This window comes from Pseudorasbora parva, chromosome 1 (assembly GCF_024679245.1).
Source record: "Pseudorasbora parva isolate DD20220531a chromosome 1, ASM2467924v1, whole genome shotgun sequence".
In the NCBI taxonomy this organism is placed as follows: Eukaryota; Metazoa; Chordata; class Actinopteri; order Cypriniformes; family Gobionidae; genus Pseudorasbora; species Pseudorasbora parva.
In genome coordinates this window covers 39,760,919-39,766,918 of record NC_090172.1, presented here as the reverse complement: position 1 = coordinate 39,766,918, position 6,000 = coordinate 39,760,919, and the positions used below count along the sequence as shown (strand labels likewise).

The 6,000-nt window shown below is 39.7% G+C and overlaps 1 protein-coding gene across 2 annotated transcripts in view; it reads left to right on the top strand.

Moving 5' to 3' along the window:
* The window catches only part of plekhg4 (pleckstrin homology domain containing, family G (with RhoGef domain) member 4), a 104,167-nt gene continuing 98,167 nt past the window's right edge, over window positions 1–6,000 (top strand). For both annotated transcript variants that reach the window (XM_067440401.1, XM_067440400.1), the window contains exon 1: window positions 1–191. The gene's annotated coding sequence lies outside the window, so the exon portion shown is untranslated. The remainder of the gene's footprint in view (window positions 192–6,000) is intronic.

Here is a 6,000-nt window from a genome sequence, read left to right as displayed (position 1 = left end):
TAATATTGCGACAACGGCTTCGGATGTTCGGAATTTTGACGAGGACCAAAATAATTTTCCGTTTAACGATAAACATGTAACGTTAACGTACTAGACAATAACCTACAAGATTTTAACAGTGTAGTTATCTATGATTACAGAAGGTGCTCTTTCTGTCAACTTGTAAACTTCTGTTTACCGCATCGCCTCAGGTAACGTAACTTAGCAATTATCGCTTTGCCATGCTGTCAAATCCATAGAAAATGTCTTGTGCTAGTTCATGATATCAAGTGAATAAGCAGGCATATTTGTAATTAACCTGCAACGTCTGTATGCCAAACCCAATACATTTAAATGGTTTGTTTTACACATTACAAACATTTGGCATTGCTCCTTTGGCATTGCTCTGTGGGTTTTTTAGTGATGTCCGAAACGCGAATTAATCATTAATTTGAACCGATACGATACCTTTAGCGAAACGTTTGGCGATTGCTGGCCTGGAAGGAACGTTGTTTAGCTTAAAAAAATTGTGAAATCTGAAAATCGGGTTACTTGGCATTAGCCCTGGTAACTGGAAATGTGGCTGAAGCCTCAACTCCTGGCACTTAACTCTTGTAAAGGTGTGGAAAATTGCCCAAAGAAAATTTTGGGACTTGTGATGTAACTCTGCCAGGTGTACCAGAAGAGCCCCGTTTAAGGTCATTATGAAACCACTTGAAATATAGCTGTAGGTGATTTAGAAGAATGCAAATTGAGCTCTTTAGGACAAAGACAAGCCCAATATTCAACCAGGAGCCTTTATTTCTTAGACCACAGAGTTTAGAAGGCTTGTTAGGACTGGATTATCTTAACATTTTCCATTTGCTGGCAGTGCCTTGTCCTCCAATTCTGTGTAATAATGACAGTTGCTTACTTTATGAGACATTGTTGTTGCTACACACCAGGTTTTTCTTGTTATAAGATATGCAACAATGTTTTTGCATTGGTGCACATGTTCCTTTATAGTACAGTGAGTCATAGACATGCTCAAATGCACAAATATGGCTCATGAATATTAATTAGACAGGCCATCAACCTGTTTTTATCAACCTGTTTTTATCAGAGCTCCTGCGAAAGGAGCTGTAAGAATATATTGCAATGGTTTTTGGTACTTATACCGCAAATATATATTCTTTAGGACCACCTAAAGTAAACACCTAAAATAAAACTCCAGAAAGGTGTACAATATGGGACCTTTAAAAAGTAAAAAGTTTTTCTAAAGTAACACTGTCCACCAGCAAGTAAAGTTGCAACGTCTCTTTTGCCTCCCCTAAGCCCATTGAGTTTTAACCATAGTTAAAAAAAAAAAAAAGTGCACATAGTGTCTGTGACATCACCCATAGGTTTCTGAAGAAAGTTTTTGAAGTCTCAGAGTCGGTAGTTGCCATCTTGGCAGCGCGTCACTCCCGAATAACTGAAAATGGGCAAAGAAGCCATGCAGCTGAAGCTGCATTTAAGGCTTTATATAATGTAAACAAATAACCGGTAGTTTAAAAAAAATACCCTGAAAGAATTTAACATGGAGCTCAATGGGATTCTGGGATTCAATGGGAATTTGGACAGACTTCTCCATTGCGCTATGATTGGATTAGTTATGTTTGAATAGAAAGTAATTTGTTCGTGCAGTAAATCCCACCTCTTGTTTTCACGCTTTTGCAAATCAGTCTGAATGAACAACATTATGGCATAATGGGAAGGCTAATAATCAGCCACTTTGATATCACAGCTTTGTCACGTCAAAATCAAACTTGAGACTTGAGCAATCGGCTTAACTTAAAGGTACATCTTTGTGTCTGTGAGAGTGAAAATAATTGACTATTAAAAAGAACAGCTGAACATCACTTTGCAAATAACACAAATGAAATATATTGTTAAAATTGCTACTGCCTTTAATTATTATTTTGGAATAGATGTAAAAATGCTTATAAAACAAAATTAATGAGATTACATGTTTTTAATTAATATAAGATTAATTACATATTAATTCATGTAAAAATGTAAAAATAGAAATGTATTTGGTTTGCTTTTTATGTAATCTTTATTTAACCATGAAAATGTGACAACATTAAACACATAATTTTGTCACATTTTCATGGTTAAATTAACATGACATAAAAAAAGCAAACCAAATACAAATCTATTTTTGCATTACTGGGACATAATTTTACATTTGATTTATTAAAAAAGAAGAGCTGAGGACTTTGCCTCCCCATTTCAGAACACCACTCATCTCTCTCTCTCTCTCTCTCTCTCTCTCTCTCTCTCTCTCTCTCTCTCTCTCTCTCTCTCTCTCTCTCTCTCTCTCTCTCTCTCTCTCTCTCTCTCTCTCTCTCTCTCTCTCCTCTCTCTCTCTCTCTCTATCTCTGAATACTAATATAGTCCCTGATAATTCCATTTTTTTCAGTGACTGTGGGAAATCTGGGCATACCGGTAAACATCAGCAGACACCAAGTATTGTGGTCTTAAAAAAGTCTGGAGGGTGTACCAATTTTCAAATTACCTTGAACTTCATGGTTTAACTGATGCAATTAACCGGCCCGGCAGGTTAACTGCAGTTGACAGATACCTGTATAAATCACACACTAATTAAAGGGTGTGACTATGAACATTCATATGTGTGAGAAAAACTACAGAAATGTATGAATGATATTCCAAATTATATTTTAACAAAACAATATAATATATAATTTCATTTTCTTTCCTGAATGTAAGCTTGTGGGCTGCTTCCACGTATGTCATTATATCTTTTTGTGATTGATAAATGAACCGGATCACAGACTTCGTACACAACTTTCAGAGCACCTTTGATTCCATTTGCAACCTGTAGATGCTGTGTTCCTGGTGCACATTAAAGTGATCAAATCTGCAGGAGAGTGTGGAGATCACAGTAGCTGGCATCCCTTGTGCAGAAGTCCAAGAACGAAGCTATTCTTTCAGGGCTAAATTGCGGGGCTGTCTGGGGTAGATTAGAGGGCAGTGTTCATACAACTCTCTCCTTATTGGCTGGGTGAAAATTGCTCCCCCGGTGGAAAACCTGCTCACATTCTTAATAGACACTTTGCATTGTCACTGTGCAGCAGATCATCCGATATCTGGCTGATCTGTCAGTGGGACCTCCAAACCGAGGACAGGAATTTTCCATGTCAGGCTGGAGCACTAGCTGATTAGAGCTCCACGAGTTCTGTGAATGGGCCCCTTCTGGGTAATCACAATTATAATCACGCTTTCCTCATAGTGTGTGATATCACGTACATACTTTTTATTGATGGCTAGTATACCAAATCAAATTACATCAGATGAGGTTTTGCCACCCTGTCTCTTCCTTTGATGAAACATTCATGTTTGTCTGTGCCAAAACATTCACAATTAATCGATATGTCAGTCTTGTACAAATGTGTAAAAAGAAAATGGTTCTCAAAACAAAGTAGAGCTATTATAAAATATGTTCCGTGATTTTAAAAGTACAGCCTCTGGCCATTTTTGCCATAACTTCTCTTTGTAGATAACCACTACCTGTGATTTTCTTCTTTTTCTTTTTCTTTCCAGCATGTGTGTACTTGCTAGATAGGAGCATTTTCTAAATTGCTCAACTCATCCCCCAACACTTTCAAAGTAGAGGTAGAGATGGAACACATTTTTTAATTTAAAAGAGACATACTATCATTTGAAAGTGCTGTGGTTGAAGAGTGTTGCACGTTAAAGCAGCACTAGGTAACTTTTCAACCTTCATAATATATTTTCAAGACTCTTGTGATGATACATCGACTTACGATAGGTTGAATAAAACGTCTGCCATAGCCTGACGGGGTCTGTATCGTTTTTAATCGTACTTTTAAACTTCGGGCTTCGGTAGTAAACCGAGAACAAAAAGAACTACAAAATTTGACTGCTTTACGACATATACGTCACTTCCACCAACACCCACACTTCCTTAAATTCGGATGTGCGACCACAACTTTGTTCGTCGGATAATATAGTTATGTCCGAAGCAGCACAGACAAATAAGAAAGAAAAGGTTTTGTTGGAGGAAAGCAATAAGAGGAAACGAAAAAGTGATGGGATTAAAGGCAGGACGAGGATAACCTAGTCGGTTAACTAAACGGTAACCTAGTCTAACCTAACGGTAAGACTACTATAATGACGCTGGCTTGTAAACGTGAACATCGCGATTATTTGGCGTTTTGAAAAAATTAAAACCCATGAAATTATATTCATATGACATGCTGAAACATATACCAACTGACTTTACCTGGGATGAAGATATTTCACACGCGACGCCAGAATGTGAACTCCTCCTGCAGTGTTCAGGGTAACTGTTAGTGCTGCACCAACCCGCGGGCCGCACCACTGTATATATTTTTACAACCCGCCCCGCACCCGCGACCATTACATAGACATACGGGGTCCGCGGGTTATGAGACGACCTGCGCATTACTAGTATAGGGCTATCAGGGTTGTCATGTCAACAAATGCACGCGCGATGGCATCCCCTGTTGTAGGATGACAGTTTAGGACAGTAGTTGAGGACATCATTTTTTTTCCAACTGTAGGGGGGACCCCGAGAGCAAAAGTTACACAGTGCTGCTTTAACCCAAATCTTATGCTAATGCAGAGCACTTGATGGGATCTCTCTGCTTTCAAATCTAACACTGTCTGTCTAGCCCTGTTTCCACCGAAATTACCCAGAATCATTTGTCCCAGGAACTTTTTTCCCAGGAACTCTCCCCCCTGAACCTAGGTGCTGAATAATCAGTCCCGCCCCCGAAAGGTCCTGAACTTTCAAAAAGTACTACTTCGCAAGCAGGGCCGTTTTCAGGGGAAGATTTTAACCCAGAACTTTATTTAGATCCCGATTCCTGCGGTCAAATTCTCTACGGTCGAAACACACCAAGTACCACCCCAAAGTCCCTTCCTGTGGATAGTTCCCGGGGTGGAAACACGGCTTATATCTGTCTATGCGGCTTTCTGTTAGCCTGACAAGCCAGACCCACATCAAGATGTTTGGTCTGGAAACTCACCATTGACAGGGCTCAATCTGAGCGGCGGGATAAACTGTTGTCTTTCAAACACGCTCTGCACGCGATAGGATAGCGCTACCACCAACCAAACAACATTCGCCGTATCCGGTCGGCAAAACTCCGAACACATCTTCCCTTTTTAAGAATGACTTCAGTGCCGTTCTTTGTTCTTTTCTCAGAGAAAAGCTTAAAGGACAACTCCGGTGAATTTTTAAGTTTATCTTGATCATTATATCTTTGTGAGTACAGTCTATAGAAGAAAAAAAACTAACCGGTTTGGTGCTTGCAACACAGAGTTATTACAGTTAATGCCCAGAGCCCCCACTCAGCTAAAACGGCAGCTTTGGGACAATGAGTTGCGTTAATGCTTACATGACAACGAGATGCGTTTAGCCACTTAGCCATTGTTTAAATTAATCTAAACAGTGTGTTAGAAGGCTAGCTGTAGCTCGTGCTGAAGTCCCGTGGGAACTCAGCGGTAGCCGGAAAAAAAGGCAGTCCAGTTGGGAGGAGTATCGTGTGTGTAAAGCACGATTATTTTATTACTGCACATCTTTCCTCAAGCTGTGTGTGCCCAAATGGAAGGATAAATAAAGTTTACATTAACTCCACAGTGGTTGCATCCGTCTTTAACCACGGAACGGCATTTTTCTTCAACCGGCCCGTCTGTGTTGTGTCTGCAAATTTTCACAATTCGGAAAGGCACAAACGCGAACCATTTCTTCTTCACTTGTGAGCCCTATCGGATCATCACTCTAGTGATGTCTGGTTCATGAACGAATCGTTCTTTTTAACCGGTTCTTTTTAGTGAACCGGCCCCGGGCGAACCAGTTCACCAAATCGGACTGAATCGCTCTAAAAAGGTTCAAGTCTTAAATCAGCGCTGATTCCAAGTTACTTTAAGGGTTAGTTCAGCGATTAGCATATGACTTTGTATCAGTAGAAATCCTGGAGTATATTCAAA